This window comes from Meles meles, chromosome 4, assembly GCF_922984935.1.
Source record: "Meles meles chromosome 4, mMelMel3.1 paternal haplotype, whole genome shotgun sequence".
Taxonomy (NCBI): Eukaryota; Metazoa; Chordata; class Mammalia; order Carnivora; family Mustelidae; genus Meles; species Meles meles.
The window spans coordinates 95,282,533-95,300,192 of NC_060069.1; the positions used below are offsets into that span (position 1 = coordinate 95,282,533).

Below are 17,660 nucleotides of genomic sequence, written 5' to 3' on the forward strand. Positions count from 1 at the left end.
TTTTTTCCAATGTATATTTTTTCCTGCTTTGCTAAAGATTATTTGACCATAGAGTTGAGGATCCGTATCTGGACTTTCTGAGAGTAAACCTTTCATGCCAAATCCTTAGGAGTCAAAGTTTCAACTGATTCATTATGTTGTTACTGAAAAAAAAAAAGAAAGAAAATTCCACCCCTCTGAATTATGAATAAACATAATCAGATGCAAATTTTGGTTTTGGTTTGGTTTTACTTTTTGTTTAAACCCTTATTATATTGAAAAATACACATAGGGAAAATACAGGAAACAAATATAAATTTCAGTATATTATCACAGAGCTACACCTGTGTAGCAACTACTCAAGTCATATAGAAAATCCTTTGATGTTTCCTAATCACTATCCACAGCCCTCCCAGGAATAATTGCTATTGTCATTTCTAAGCCTATAGTTTTATGTATTTTTGACCTCTTTCTACATCATGTGTATATATTCTTGCATCTAGCTTCTTTCACTCAAATTTGCATAGGTAAGTCATTCATGTTTCATTTGGAGTAACTGTTTTATTGTAGTGTATTCTATTATGTGAATATATCACAGTTTATCCATTTTCCATTGATGGACATTTAGGTTTCCAGTTTAGAGTTTATTATTATTGTTATTATTAATTTTATTTATTTTTAAAATTTAATTTTATTTTTCCAGTGTTCCAAGATTCACTGTTTATGCATCACATCCAGTGCTCCATGCAATATGTGCCCTCCTTAATACCCACCACCAGGCTCATCCATCCCCCCCACCCCCCTCCCTTCCAAAACCCTCAGTTTGTTTCTCAGAGTTAATCTTGCTGTTTTGAAAATTCTTGTCCAAGGTCCTTGGTGTGCATATGTTTCCATTTAGGTTTGGTAAATACCAAGTCATAGAATTGCTGCTTCTTCAGTTTTAGTAGGTAAAGCCAAATGGTTACTTATGGTGGTTGTAGCAATTGTCCTCTTATCAGAAGTATGTACAAGTTCTCATTGCTCTGCATCCTTGCCACCAGTTGCTATTAAGATGATACAATTTTAGCTATTCTGGTGGGTTTAAAGTAGTTATCTTGTTAGTTTTACTTAGCATTTCCTTGAATACTAATGAGGTAAAGCAACTTAACAAATATATATTAGCCATTAGCTATTTTTTCTTGGGAAAGTACTTTTTCAAGTTCTCTTGTTCATCTTTTGTTGTTGAGTTTTTTTTTAAGATTTTATTTATTTGAGAGAGAGAGAGAGAATGCACAAGTGGGGGCGAGAAGAGAGCTGAGGGAGAGGGAGAAGCAGACTCCCAGAACCCCAAGATCAAGACCTTTTTTTTTAAAATTAATTTATTTATTTTCAACAAACAGTACTCATTGTTTTTGCACCACAACCAGTGCTCCATGCAATACGTGCCCTCCCTATTACCCACCACCTGGTTCCCCAACCTCCCACCCCCCGCCCCTTCAAAACCCTCAGGTTGTTTTTCAGAGTCCATAGTCTCTCATGGTTCATCTCCCCTTCCAATTTCCCTCAACTCCCTTCTCCTCTCCATCTCCCCATGTCCTCCATGTTCTTTGTTATGCTCCACAAATAAGTGAAACCATATGATACTTGACTCTCTCTGCTTGACTTATTCTGCTCAGCATAATCCCTTCCAGTCCCATCCATGTTGCTACAAAAGTTGGGTATTCATCCTTTCTGATGGAGGCATAATTCTCCATCATGTATATGTACCACATCTTCCTTATCCATTCGTCCGTTGAAGGGCATCTTGGTTCTTTCCACAGTTTGGCAACCGTGGCCATTGCTGCTATAAACATTGGGGTACAGATGGCCCTTCTTTTCACTACATCTGTATCTTTGGGGTAAATACCCAGCAGTGCAATTGCAGGGTCATAGGAAAGCTCTATTTTTAATTTCTTGAGGAATCTCCACACTGTTCTCCAGAGTGGCTGCACCAACTTGCATTCCCACCAGCAGTGTAAGAGGGTTCCCCTTTCTCCACAACCTCTCCAACACACATTGTTTCCTGTCTTGCTAATTTTGGCCATTCTAACTGGTGTCAGGTGGTATCTCAATGTGGCTTTGATTTGAATCTCCCTGATGGCTAGTGATGATGAACATTTTTTCATGTGTCTGATAGCCATTTGTATGTCTTCAATGGAGAAGTGTCTGTTCATATCCTCTGCCCATTTTTTGATATGATTATCTGTTTTGTGTGTGTTGAGTTTGAGAAGTTCTTTATAGATCCTGGATATCAACCTTTTGTCTGTACTGTCATTTGCAAATATCTTCTCCCCTTCTGTGGATTGCCGTTTTGTTTTGTTGACTGTTTCCTTGCTGTGCAGAACCTTTTGATCTTAATGAAGTCCCAAAAGTTCATTTTTGCTTTTGTTTCCTTTGCCTTTGGAGGCATATATTGAAAGAAGTTGCTGTGGCTGATATCAAAGAGGTTACTGCCTATGTTCTCCTCTAGGATTCTGATGGATTCCTGTCTCACATTGAGGTCTTTTATCCATTTCGAGTTTATCTTTGTGTATGGTGTAAGAGAATGGTCAAGTTTCATTCTTCTACATATAGCCGTCCAATTTTCCCAGCACCATTTATTGAAGAGACTTTTTTCCACTGTATATTTTTTCCTGTTTTGTCGAAGATTATTTGACCATAGAGTTGAGGGTCCATATCTGAGCTCTCCACTCTGTTCCACTGGTCTATGTGTCTATTTTTATGTCAGTACTATGCTGTCTTGGTGATCACAGCCTTGTAGTAAAGCTTGAAATCAGGTAACATGATGCCGCCAGTTTTATTTTTGTTTTTCAACATTTCCTTAGCAATTCGGGATTTCTTCTGATTCCATACAAATTTTAGGATTATTTGCTCCAGCTCTTTGAAAAATACCGGTGGAATTTTGATCGGAATGGCATTAAAAGTATAGATTGCTCTAGGCAATATAGACATTTTAACAATGTTTATTCTTCCGATCCAAGAGCATGATGTAGTGTTCCCAGACTCATTGTTTACATGTAACACCCAGTACTCTATGCCATATGAGCCCTCCTTAATACCCATCACCAGGCTCACCCATTTTTCTACCCCCACCCAAAGCCCTCAGTTTGTTTTGTGGATTCCACAGTCTCTCGTGGTTCATCTCCCCCTCTGATTTTTGCTTATCCCTAATGACTAGTGATGTTGAGCTCCTTTTTTGTTTATTGTCCATTTGGATATCTTCTTTTGTGGAGGGTCTATTTAAATCTTTGTCTCTCTTTTTTTGAATTATCTATTTTTTAACTGACTTATGAGAGTCCTTTATATATTCCAGATATGAGCCCTTTGCTTACATGGATTTAATACATCTTTTGTATTATTGTAGTATTTTCCTTGATCTGTTTTAACAATGTTTTCTCTACCCCAATTACAAGAAAATATTCACTAGGAGTTTTTTATTTTGCCATATATATTTATATCTATAATCAACTAAGAACTGGTTTTTATGTATTTTGAGAGACTGAGGGTCAAGGTCTTTCTCCTTCCTGCTCAAGGATATACAGTTGTCCCTAACTATTTATTGAAAAAACTGAGCTTTTCCCCCACTACTTTACAGTGTCACCATTGTCACAAATTATATTTTCAAATATGGATGTGTTTTTAGATGCATTACTTTTGTCTGTTGTATTTGTTCATTCTTTAGACAGTGCCACATTACCTTTGTGATACAGCTTTGTAAGATGTCTTGATATATGATAAAGTAAGACTTTTTACCTCATTCTTTTGTTTGGTTTTCAAGAGTATTTGCCTATTCTTGGTTCTTTGCATTGCCGTATATGTTGTAGAAGCAGCATGTAAATTTCTAGACAAAAACAAAATCCTATTGGGATTTTTTTGAGGTTGCCTTGAATTCATAGATCAAGATGGGATTAATGGACATATTTATATACTTGAGTTTTCTAATCCATGAACATGATATATCTGTCAATTTATTTAGGTCTGTAGTTCTTAAATTCTCTTAATGTATAATTTTGGGGGAAGAGATCATATATGTATTTTTATTAAATTTATAGCTAGGTATTTGAAAACTTTAGATGTTGCTGCAAATGGTATTTTTTAAACTCTTTTCCTACTTTTTAAAAACATTTTATAACTCTTTGCTACTGGCACTTAGAAATATAATTGTTTTTATGTTATTTTTGTCTAGAAGCTTTGCAAATATTACTTACTAATTCAAAAATTAGTAGATACTTATAAATATTCTGTCATTGTGATTATCATCTGCAAAGTAGTTTTATAACTACCTTTCCAACTTTATTTTTTTATTACTTTTGCTTGACTTACCAGCTAGGACATTGTTGAATATAAGTAGTAATAGTGAGAATCTTTGCCTCTTTTTTGATCTCAGAGGGAAATTTTAAGCATTTATTACTAAATAGAACTTCCCTTTAGGTTTTTAATTGTCTGTGTCGGATAAAGTAAGCTCACTTGTATATTTGCATATAGGGCATAGAGTCATTGTCACACCTGCTAAATTCTGTTCTTATAGTAAAAATATGGTCAGAGACAATACATAAATGAGTGAGTGTGATTGTGTTCCAATAAAACATTTTTACAGAAACAGAAGCTAGGCCAGATTTGGCCTGAAGGCTGTAGTTTGCCCACCCGTGTTCTAACTGTCCCTTCTTTGAATATAATCTGCCTTTCTTCTTTAGGTTGCTTTCGATACAGTATTTTTCTTTCTGTCCCATTTCCATTAGATTTTCTGTGATATGCCTAAGTATGCATATGTTTTTAAATTATGTGCTTCTCTGTGAATATGTGTGTTTAATGGATCCTTTAAGGGTGTTAGGACTTTTTCAATCTGTGACTTGATATCTTTTGTTGATTTTGAAAAATTCTTAGTCATTTCTTCTTTAATTATTGCTTCATTGCATTCTTTCCTCTCTGGGACTCCTATTATAAAATTTATAAAACTTAAAAAAATCCTATGTTTAATATCCTTTGGTATTTTCCACATTTATATTTCATCCTGCTTAATTCTGGTTATTTTCTTCTTTTTATTTTTAAAGATTTATTTATTTATTAGAGAGTAAGCCAGCATGAGGTGAAGGGGAAGAGGGAGAAGCAGACTCCTTGCTGAGCAGGGAGCCCGACGTAGGGCTCGATCCCAGGACCCCGAGATCATGACCTGAGACAAGGCAGATGCGTAACTGATTGAGCCACCCATATGCCCCCTGGATATTTTCTTCTAATGTATCTTTCAATCTATTGATTTTGCTCTTCAGTTTTCTATTGAACTCAAATGTTGAGCTTTTATATTCTGAATGCTTTAGAACTTTTCCAGAACTCCAGAAGGTTTCTTTATGTTCCCTTCATGTCAGTACTATTCCCCACTGTACACACACACACCAAACTACAAAGAAGGTACTGTTTAAGAGCTTTAAGTTTTGTTTTTTCCCCTGGCACAGAGTGATGCTTTTTAAAATTGGAGTATAATTAATATACAGTGTTATATTAGTTTCAGGTGTACAATATAATGATTCAGCAATTCTGTACATTTCTCAGTGCTCATCAAGACAAGTGTACTCTTAATTCTCTTTATTTCATTCCCTCACCCTCCTTTCCCTCTGGCTGGAAACTACCAGTTTGTTCTTTTTTTTTCTTTGTTCATTTATTTCTTAAATTATACATATGACTGAAATTATATGGAATTTGTCTTTCTCTGATTAACTTATTTCACTTTGCTTTGTGCCCTCTAGATCCATCCATGTTGTTGCAAATGGCAATATTTCATTCTTTTCTTATGGTTGAGTGCTATTCCATTGTTGGAATATACCACATATTCTTTATTCATTCATCTGTGGATGAACAATTGGATTGTTTCATATTTTGGTTATTGTAAAATGCAGCATAAGCATAAGGGTGCATATATCTTTTCATATTAGTGTTTTTGTTTTCACTGGGTAAATACCCAGTAGTGGAATTACTGGATATATGGTAATTCCATTTTTTTATTTTTTTGAGGATGCTCCATACTGTTTTTCATGGTGGCTGCACCAATTTGCAATATCATCAGTAGTGAACAAGGGTTCCTTTTTGTCCACATATTCAGCAACCCTGGTTGTTCTTACCTTTTTGAGAAAATACAACGTCCATTCATAAAAAAAAAAAAAAACAAAAAAAAACTTTCAACAATGTAGGTTTAGAGGGAACATACCTGAACATAATAAAGGCCATATGTGAAAAAACCCACAGCTAGCATCATACTCAATGGTAAAAAACTGAGATCTTTTCCTTCAAGATCAGGAACAAGACAAGGATATCCACTCTCACCACTTTTATTCAACATAGTACTGGAAGTCCTAGCCACAGCATTCAGACAAAAGAAAGAAATAGAAGGCATCCAAATTGATAAGGAAAAAGTAAGACTTTTACTATTTGCAGAGGACATGATACTATATACAGAAAACTAAAGACCCCACCAAAAAACTACTAGAACTGATAAATGAATTCAGTGAAGTGGCAAGATACAAAACTAATATACAGAAATGTGTTGCATTATTATGCACTAATAATAAAGTAACACAAAGAGAAATTAAGAAAATGATCCCATTTTCAACTGCACCAAGAATAATAAAATACCTAAAAATAAACTAAACCAGGGAGGTGAAACAATTATACTCTGAAAACTATAAAAATGTTGATGAAACAAACTGGAGATGACACAGACAAATGGAAAGATATTCCATGCTCATGGATGAGAAGAAAAAAAAAAACTTGTTAAAATGTCCATACTACTCAACAAAGAACATGGTGGACATGGGGAGATGGAGAGGAGAGGGAGTTGAGGGAAACTGGAAGGGGAGATGAACCATGAGAGACTATGGACTCTGAAAAACAACCAGAGGGTTTTGAAGGGGCGGGAGGGGGGGAGAGGTTGAGGAACCAGGTGGTGGGTAATAGGGAGGGCACGTACTGCATGGAGCACTGGGTGTGGTGCAAAAACAATGAACACTGTTACGCTGAAAAGAAATTAAAAAAAATGTCCATACTACTCAAAGCAATTTATAGATTAATGCAATCCCTCTCAAAATACCAATACCATTTTCCACAGAACTAGAATAAATAACCCTAAAATTGTTTTGGAACCACAAAAGACCCCAAATAGCTATAACAGTCTTGAAAAAAAGAAGAACCAAACTGGAGGTATCATAACCCCAGATTTTAAGATATATTTCAAAGCTCTGGTAAGTTATTTTTATTTTTCAGTTCTTGAGTTTCCATTTTGTTCTTATTTTATGGGTATTTTGTTCTCTTTTGAAATACTCAATTTTGTCTTTTATTATCCTGACTATATTAAACTTTATTTTATAGTCTAATAAATTTGATAATAGTCTATAGTCTAATAAGTCTCAAACTTGTATCCCTGTATTCTTTTCCTACTGTACTTTGTTTTTCCTAGTTTTCTACAAGAACAGTTATATTGTCTCAATTCTTTGCTGTACTGGTAGTTTTTTATTGAGTGTCAAATGTTGATTATGAAAGATTGTGGGTATAATTTGAAGCTTGTATGATAATGTTACCTTGTTCAGAAGATTTACACATGCTTTTGGCAGGAAACTAGAATGACCAACAGTCTAGGGTGACTTTGATCCAATTTCAGGATTAAAAATTAATTGAAGCAAAGATGTTAAGACCAGATTATCTCTAATTTATTTTTTTTCCTAGAGTGTTAGTTTTGGGGTAGCAACTTGATGGTTTACTAGTGCTCCTTCTCCTTCTTGCCCCGTTTGTTCCCCAAGACCCTCAAGACCATCAAGCTCTGCTCAGAGGTTCTCTCAGCTGCCTCTTCTGGAATCTGTTGATGTCTCTGGGAGAAATGTGACCTCCAATGCCAGGGTCATCTCCTTGGTTTTCTTTCTCTCATGGTTCTCTAGGTTCTATAATTTCCCATTTCTTTTTAACCATCTGATTCAAAGAGACATTCTCTATCCAGCTTTCCCCATTACTATCAGTGAGAGGGTTGGTCCTAATGGCCTAATCTCCCATTACCAGAAACCTATGTCTTTTTTTTTTTTTTAAGATTTTATTTATTTATTTGTCAGAGAGAGAGAGAGGGAGAGAGAGCGAGTGAACACAGGCAGACAGAGTGGCAGGCAGAGGCAGAGGGAGAAGCAGACTCCCTGCTGAGCAAGGAGCCCGATGTGGGACTCGATCCCAGAATGCTGGGATCATGACCTGAGCCGAAGGCAGCCGCTTAACCAACTGAGCCACCCAGGCGTCCCACCTATGTCTTTTATGCGTGTGAAAACCCCTGGTTGTGAAGGGACAGATTGTGAGACACGAAGAAGCCCAAAGACTGCCAAGTTTTTTTATTTTGGAAGAGAATCAGGGAAGTACAATATGATGAGAGTGAAGTATATATCTTAGTTTTATTTTTATGCTTGCTTATGTCACAGTAAAAACTACCCTAAAATTTCAATGGCTTATAATAAGAAACTTTATTTTTAATTTATATTAGAGTTTGGCTCTGGGTTGACTGTGGCTCTGCTCCATATTTTCTTCATTCTGGAATTGAGAATGAAAGAAAAGTCTCTATCTGGGATAAGCCTTTTTTTGTGACAATGTTGGATAGCTGTAGATGGGGCTTATTTCAATTTGATTCACATTTCATTTGCCAGAACAAGTCAAGATCAGCCTTTTAGAGTGAACATTTGAAATCACATGGCATTGGGTGGGGCAGCAAGTAAGAACAACAGTAACACAGTCCACTACAAAGCGGCCTCTGGTTTCAAGGAGAGGCGTCAGTAGAACTCTGAAATTCAGTCACCCTTTAAACAGTGACAACTGAATGAGTTTAGAGTGGATTCATCAGCATCTGACAAAACAAAAAAAAAGGGGGGGGCGGGGAATTGTCTATCTCTTTAACAACTATTTACTATATTAGGAGTTGGTTGTAACCCAGGTGACATAAAACTAGTGTCAAGTTACATAGATCCTTCCAGAGTGTAGACCCTTCCCACTTTCTGAGACCTTCTGGGGCAGTAGATATGGTATTCATGGGTAGGTTATACTTGAACATTAACCCAGATGCCCATCCTTGCTGCTTTAGGATGATCACTTTTAGCAGCTATAGTTGCCTGCCAAGCAGTTCATGGCAGCAATAGTTTTGGGGAAGTTCTAACTTAATATCTAGGAATTTAGGGTATGCATTTTCACTAGCAGCTAATGATTAACACCAGCAGCCCATAAAAAAGCTCTGATTCAGTGGTGGGTAATAGGGAGGGCACGTTTTGCATGGAGCACTGGGTGTTGTGCAAAAACAATGAATACTGTTACGCTGAAAAAATAAATAAATTAAAGAAAAAAAGAAAAAAAAAGAAAAAAAGAAAATTAAAAAATTAAAAAATTAAAAAAAAAAAAAAAAGCTCTGATTCAAACCAGAGTGCTTCAGATGCTCTGGGGTCAAACTCTACATAGGACCAAGAAGCCACTTATATGGAAGTTGTTCTTGGAACATTCTCACATCACAAAGAATGATATTCTACTTATATCTATTTAGGCTTAAAAAGAATTGTATCTTAGAGAATAGATCTTTTAGAGTGAAGTTTAGAACTAGAACATTGATGATACACATGTTTATAAAATAATTTTGAGCTACTAAGTACATTTTAAGTATAATGCAGTTTTTGATTCTGGAATGTTAAAGATTTCTAAACTGAAGGAATCTGACCTTTTTCTATTTAGACTGTTTTCATGTGGATGATAGCCCAGAATCTAGAGCCCTAGATCATTCTAGTTGTTAGGATGCAGCTTAATAGTTGATGTCCTGGATTACATCTTGGTCCAGATTACAGATGTGAGCACTGATCTGTGGATACTAAGAGCACGTATGAAACCATGTAGGTGTATCTGATGGAGCCCTTGTTATTGATTTTCATAGGTGGAGCATCAGGCTATCAACACAACAGTCAAAAGTTTGGCGGCTGATATTGTTAAAATAGCCACAGTTAACATTCAGAAGCAGTTAGAGACCTTCCATTCAACCTTCACGTTCCATGGTCATCTGGAGAGTATGCTCCAAAGTGACAGAACAGGTTTGTTCATAAATGAGAACCCTGCTATAATGTAGTGAGATTAATTGTATCAGAAAAGAAAAAGGGAAGCATTTTACACATTATTTTTCAGCAGTTTTCAAATGTTTTGGTCTCATGATGTCTTTACATTCTCAGAATTACTAAGGGTCCCAAAGAACCCTTAGTTTATGTGGTTTATATATACTAATATTTACCATATTAGAAAATTAAACAAGAAATTCAAAAACATATTAACATTTGAAAATAATAATAAACTCACAATATGTCAGCACAAGTAACATATTTTCTTAAAAACAACTGAATGTTTTAGAACAAGAAAAAAATTGGTGACAAGTGGTTTTAGTTTACATTTCTATAAGTCTCTTTAATGTCTGACTTAAGAGAAGATATTTGGATTCTCTTATATATTTCTGCATTCAGTTTGTTCCAATCTCACCTGTCCTGTAACCTCTGGAAGACCATCTTATACAGTCTATGGTGATAAATGTCCCACTTTGTGGGGTACTGATGGGTTTCCCAGGATATGGGACTTTTGGCACTAAATCGGGATAGCTGGTTACTTTAGTGGGCACTTTGGAGAGAATGAGACTGAAAAAGGAAAATAAACTCTGAGTGTGATTAGGAAAACAATTTTGACTTTGAAGATATTTTAAAGGAATCTTAGGGGTCTTCTGTTCCTTGGATAACACCTTAAGAACATGTTGATTTTCTTATTCATCATCTTCCATGTTCTCGGAAGTCTGGGAATATATACTGAGATAACTTCCTTATCACACATATTCTTTGCCAGTATTGCCCGCTTTTCTTGTTCTTATTTTCCCAAGTTCTGTCCTTATTGCTTGGATAGATTATTTCTTGTTCTGACAAGTAGATCCCCTTCTCTATTTGTCCTGTGTCCATACTTTTGCTTTAAATACCATTTCACTGTGATTGAGATTGCCAAACCATGACTGTAGCCAGGTTTTAAATTTTCCTGGGAAGAAGTTAAGAAGGTTTGGGGCACAAATGGAAAAAAATAAACTGCTGGAGATGAGTCAGAAAAAGTAAAATCAGCTGTTTAGGATGGAATTCGCTATTTCTAGAAAAAACATACATGTACATTGCAGAGAATAATACAGCCAGTCACACAGATATAAAGATGTTCATTTACATACAAAAATACATAGATATAAAGATTCGCCCATCACATGAGGATTATTAATTTTATTGTCTTACCCCCCCCCCCAATATCTAAGGCTACTCATTCAACATTTTTTGTATGGCAGTCAGTGTGCACACACACCACACTCATACCACACTCACCACATTCTCTCTCTCTTTATAGGGAGAATAAAAGATCAAACTAATTTGGGTAATAATACTATACTGTGTGCTTTAGGGGATTTGGAAATAAAAGTTATCAACCTCTTTTAAGTTTAAAATTGAAGGAAAGAAAGGGAAGATGTGATCTGTGACTGAAATATTTACAGAACTGTCCACAGCAGAGTGATGCAGGGCCAGAATGAGGATATGGACAATAACAGCTTTTGGAGTGGGTGGAAGGCAATGTGGGTATGTTCCTGAGGATCACTTCCTGGGCTTGTGCTGGATTAAAGGTAGTGGTAGGTCAGCTGAGCCTGAGGAAGCAGCCCACACAGGAAACAGGAGGATCATAGCATTTGGGATCAGAAGCCAAAGAACAACAGGAAATCCAGAGGATGAAGGTATGGTGACTGGAAAGCAGAAAAGCATCCTGATAACCAATGATGTGAGCTAAGTGGGGTCTGGTGGGGCAGAGCAGATTTTAGTCAGCTGGCAAAAAGATAGTTGCACAGCCTTTGCGGCACTGGGATGGAAGCAGCTTGCCACAGCCTCACCTGTCTTTGCTCTCTGACCCTATAAGAGCCACCTGTGAATAAACTTGGGCTGCAGATTATGACAGCTGAAGAACCCTCTCTGAGGGAAGCCCCAGATACTACGGAAGATCGTGTTTGTGCTGCCTGGAACGAAGAGTGGGAAATCTGGGTGGCAGAGAGGAGATATAGGGAAATGATTAAGGACAATTACTCTAAAGTAACCTTATCTTAGTGATTAGTGGGGCAAAATCTGTACCAGTAGGCCCAGCTTGTTAGGAGATGTAACTAAGTCTAATACAGTGGAGTTACAGGTTCTTTTGAGAATATGCTGAAGATCACTCCACAGAAAAATATACAGATAACAGGCTATAACACTTAACTTCAAGGGATTTGTACAGTCTCTGAAGTCCTCATTTGGACCCTGGGTTTAGAATTACGTTTCTTAGGTGTGGTGCAATTGGGAAAACCCCAGTTCTACCACAGCGACACTTCTGGCCATAAGAAGATATCAGGGAGTGTCCTTCTTATAAATCGCCTAAAGACAATACCAGCTCACTTTCCTGGGGCAGAGATCAGGCCCCATACTACTCTGGTGCTATTATGCAGAGAAGTTGGTAGTAAGGTCACCATGGAAAGTGAAGATGTTGGTTGTTTATAGGAAATAAGTTAGACATCTTTTGGAGCAGAGTTCTTCAAGCTGCATTTACTGACTTCTTTGTTACATTCCTCCTTTCTGGGAGGAAGCTGGTAGAGTTTTGAGTTTACCTGATAAGTCAGCAAGTAGATACATTCCTAATAGTTCTAAATCTTATGTACTTTAATCTCTTAATTAAAATTCTCCAGAGTTTCTCAAAATCTCTAAAAAAAAAATCCTGTTCTTCTATAACACGGTGACATGCTGATCAGTTTTCCTACTTTTTTCATGGGGTAGGATTGTTACCAAAGAGAAAACTGCAAGGGATGTTCTCCCCAATCAGAGGAGGCTTCTTCATCCTTCAACTCCTCGAGGAGCTCTTATATGAAGTGGCAGAAGAGGATGTTGTTCAGGTATTTTTGCAGTGTTTGTGTCCATTTTCTAGAAGAGTAAGATGCTGAAGGTGAAGTTAGGGTGCATGAGGTTTCTGGAACCCTTCCCTATTCCCAGTATGGCTACATAAATGTTGAGTCCATAAGGGTAGGGAAAGAGCTAAGAGTGCTCAGTTTCATACTCATTTTTATACTTGATCTTAGCCAAAAGGCCGAGAAGCAATTCATACTCATTTTTAAAGAAACTTTTGATGCAAGGCTGGTTTTGTTTGGGAGAAGTTAGATGAGAGTCTTGCCCTCAGGGTTTAAAAACTGAGCATTCTCACTGATCCTGCTCATCAGTGCAGACCAATTTGGAATGCCTATTTCTTTTTGGATTTTGAGTGTTAAGAACCATGAGGTGAAGAGCTGCAGTCTGGCTTATCACCTCAATGGTGGGTTGGGAAACATACTTTGATTGGGAAGAGAGTTTGTTAACCTCTTCCCCCCTCTCCCCATCGCAGGTTGCTCAAATTGTAGAGAGTGAAATGGAAAGTGCCATAGAACTTTCTGTGAAACTGAAAGTGAAAGTGAAAATAGGTGCAAGCTGGGGAGAGCTGAAGGACTTTGATGTGTCATTGTATAGCTCACGAAGTCTTTGTCGGGAAGCCTTGTGTAGGTACAACCATATGGAAGAGAGATTACCCTTTCACATATTTCAGGAAGACCAACTCTCAAGTCTTATTTTTTTAAAATTTTTTTTTTAAATTTTCAGTGTTCCAGAATTCATTGTTTATGCACCACACCCAGTGCTCTATGCTGAGAGTTTCAAAATGTACGTCAGACTTAATTCTCTGTAGTGTGAAGAAACTTCTTTTGAGGCAAAATACCAAGTTTAACGATTGTATTCCCTCTAAAAGAGGGACTGAAATCACCTGTTCCAGCTCTTTGTGGCTCTAAACAAGTTCAGAACAGGTGACTGAAATATGCACTTAGTACTTCGGGTCTTGTTTGTGTGAAGCATGAAGACAGTGGAACTGCTGTCTCAGGGGCATTTCCAGCCCTGTGCAGGTTTCAGACACTTGTGATGCAGACCCCAGCAGGAGCCATAGGCAGATAGAGATTTAGTTTCTCACAGACTACCACAGTTAGGCACTGTGTGTGACTTTTTGGTCCAATATCAATTTAAGACATCCAGAGTAGTCTTTGAATAAATTCTGAAGACTGTAAAGTGGTAGTCTTGGTATGGATGTCATCCAGGAATGGATTTTCATGAAATGGTGTTTCTTCTCCTTTTCCCTCCTCAATTCATACAATGAATGTATTTGTAATAGGTATTATAAAATAAGCTACACCTCTTCAAGCGGTATCCTTGTTCTGTAAGATCAGATATTTACACTGCAGTTTAATATAATAATGCCAGAGAAGGAAAACACACCCATATCCATCTCTTAGTGCCCCTTTCTATGTTTGCAGCATGGTGAGAATACCCATACTAAAGAAATGATATTTTATAATTCCAATCAAAGGTGGACTACTGACTTTCTTGCTGTTGAAATAAAATGAATTTATGAGAAATTTATATCAGTATTTTGGTTTTTTTTAGGCAGAGAGGCAGGCAGAGAGAGAGGAGGAAGCAGGCTCCCCGCGGAGCAGAGAGCCCGATGTGGGGCTCGATCCCAGGACCCTGGGACCATGACCCGAGCTGAAGACAGAGGCTTTAACCCACTGAGCCACCCAGGTGCCCCAGTATTTTGGTTTTTTAAATTGTGTTTCATCTAAAGGTGTCCAAAAGCTGAGTTCCTAGTTGTTTATTCTAGGGTTTGCATTGTTGAGTTGGTTCAACAATGTCTGTGCACATAGGAAATGTTTCTTATAGTTGTAATCAGTTATCAGAAAAGTTCTTTTATGTTTATTAACCAGAAATTTTTAAAAAGACAATTACTTTATAAACAAAGTGTTATACACTATTAGTAGTTGCATATTAGTGTACAAAATACTCAGACATGGTTTTTGGGGGTGAGAGGGAGTAGGCAGAAGATGGCAAAGATAAGAGGGAAGTTATATCATTATTTCTCGAGTCTTTTCCATATTTGCCTGTACCATGTTTTTCAGAGAGAAAAGCTGTAGTGCTTTCAGTATTCAGGTGGCCTTGAGATCCAGCCCAAGAGAAGGCTCTTCTCTTCTTCTCTAAACACGAGTGCAGACATATAGGTCATTTCCACCTGATCTTCTGCAGGTGGATGTGTAGTCGCGTGCATCTTCTCTCCTTTTCATTTACCAGCTGGACTTAAAACAGGCAGCCCTTGCTATGCATGATTAAGTTATATGCAAATTCCAGTCACCACGGTTTACTTAAATAAGACTAGTGCCACTAATCACAGAATTGGAATTTCAGTTCTCATGGTATATTACCTGAGTAACTGCAGCAACTTCACACTTCATTGGTAGCTCTTCAGTCCACAAATCATGATATAAGTAACAGATGAGCACTGTGGTAAGCAGAAGAATTCCCCCCATCCCCATCCTAATCCCCCACACCTGCAACCATGTTATATTACATGTTAAAAGGGACATTGCTGAGGTGATTAAGGTAGAGATCTTGAGATGGGGAAATTATCTAGGTGATTCCAATATAAACACAATGGTCCTCATAAGGGGAAGGCAGATGGTCAGAATCAGAGGAGGATGGTGAAGATGTTAGACTGAGATTCAAAGAAGTTGCACTGCTGACTTTAAAGACGGAGGAAGGGGCCTTCAGCCAATGAATGCAGGCAGTATCTGGAAGCTGGAAAAGGCAATGGAATAGACGTGGATTCTCCCCCTGCAACCTCCAGAAGTGACACAGCCCTGCCAATGCCTTGTCTTCAGCCTAATAAGTTTATATTGGACTTCGGACCCCCAAAACTGTAAGATAATAATCAGTGTTGTTTTCTTTTCAGTTTTACTGAGGCACAATCAACACACAGCGCTGTATAAGTTTAAGGTATACAGCATAATGACTTGACATATATATTGTGAAATGATTATCAAAACAAGTTAACATCCATCACCTCTTTTGGCTACCAAAAGAAAAAAAAAGAATAGGTTTTTTCCTTGTGATGAGAACATTTAGAATTTACTCTCTTGGCAACCTTCAAATATACAATCCAGCAGTGTTAGCTCTAGTCATCATATTACATCACATCCCCAGTGCCTATTTCTCTTGTAACTGGAGGTCTGTACCTTTGAATGATCTTTTCTAACTCTCCCCTTCCCCAAACCTCAACCTCTGGTAACTGCATATCTGATCTCCTTTTCTATGAGTTTGTTTTTTTAAAGATTCCACATATAAGTGAGATCATACAATATTGTCATTCTCTATATGATTTATTTTACTTAGCATATTTCCCTCAAGGGCCATTCACATTGTCTCAAATGGCAGAATTTCCTTTTTTTGGGGGGGAGCTAAATATTCCACTGAATATATAGTCCATAGTTTCTTTATGTATTCATCCACCAATGGACATATAAGTTATTTACATATTTTGGTTATTATAAATGATATTAATGGAGGGCACAGATACCTCTTTGATAAGTGTTCCCATTTCCTTCGGGTAAATACCCAGAAGTGGAATTACTAGATCATATGGTAGTCCTATTCTTGATTTTTTCAGAAACCTTCATACTGTTTTCCACAGTGCCTGTACCAGTTTGCTTTCCCACTAACAGTGCACAAGCATTCTCCTTTCTCCACATTCTAGCCAGAACTAATTTCTTGTCTTTTTTATGATAGCCATTCTAATGGGTGGGAGGTTTTGATTTGTATTTCCCTGATGATTACTGACGTTGTGCACATTTTCTTGTACCTCTTGACCATTTGTGAATCTTCTTTGGAAAAATGTCTATGCAGATCTTTGACCCATTTTTTATTTGATTAATTAGGGGTTTTTTGTCATTTATTTTTTTGCTAATGAGTTATATGAGTTTTAATATTTATTAGATATTGACTCATCAGATTTGCAAGATTTTTTTTCATTCTACTGGTTATATTTTATATGTTTCTTTTGATGTGCAAAAGCTTTTTAGTTTCATGTCATCCCACGTGTTTTTTATTTTGTCACTTTAGGTGTCTTATTAAAAATTCATTGCTAGCACCTATGTCCTAGTTTTTTTCTTATTTTTTTTTTCAAGGAGTTTCATGATTTCAGGTCTTAAATTTAAGTCTTTCATTTCAAATTAATTTTTGGGAATAGTTTAAGATAGAGGTTTAGTTTTGTTCTTTTATATGTGAGTATCCAATTTTCCCAACACCATTTATTTATTTATTTATTTTTAATATTTTATTTATTTATTTGACAGACAGAGATTTCAAGTAGGCAGAGAGGCAGGCAGAGAGAGAGAGGAGGAAGCAGGCTCCCTGCTGAGCAGAGAGCCTGATGCTGGGCTCGATCCCAGGACTCTGGGATTATGACCTGAGCTGAAGGCAGTGGCTTTAACCCACTGAGCCACTCAGGCATCCCCATTTATTTATTTTTTTATTTATTTTTTAAATTATTTATTTGACAGACAGAGATCACAAGTAGGCAGAGAGGCAGGCAGAGTGGGGGGGGGAGCAGGCTCCCTGCTGAGCAGAGAGCCCGATGTGGGGTTCGATCCCAGACCCTGAGATCATGACCTGAGCTGAAGGCAGAGGCCCAACCCACTGAGCCACCCAGGTGCCCCCTTCCCAACACCATTTATTAAAGAGACTGTCCTTCCTCCA

General features: G+C 37.3%; 1 pseudogene; it reads left to right on the forward strand.

Annotated features, from left to right (window-relative positions):
- Positions 1-15,829, forward strand: part of LOC123940729 — a 128,434-nt pseudogene extending 112,605 nt beyond the window's left edge.
- The last annotated feature ends 1,831 nt before the right edge of the window (positions 15,830-17,660 follow it).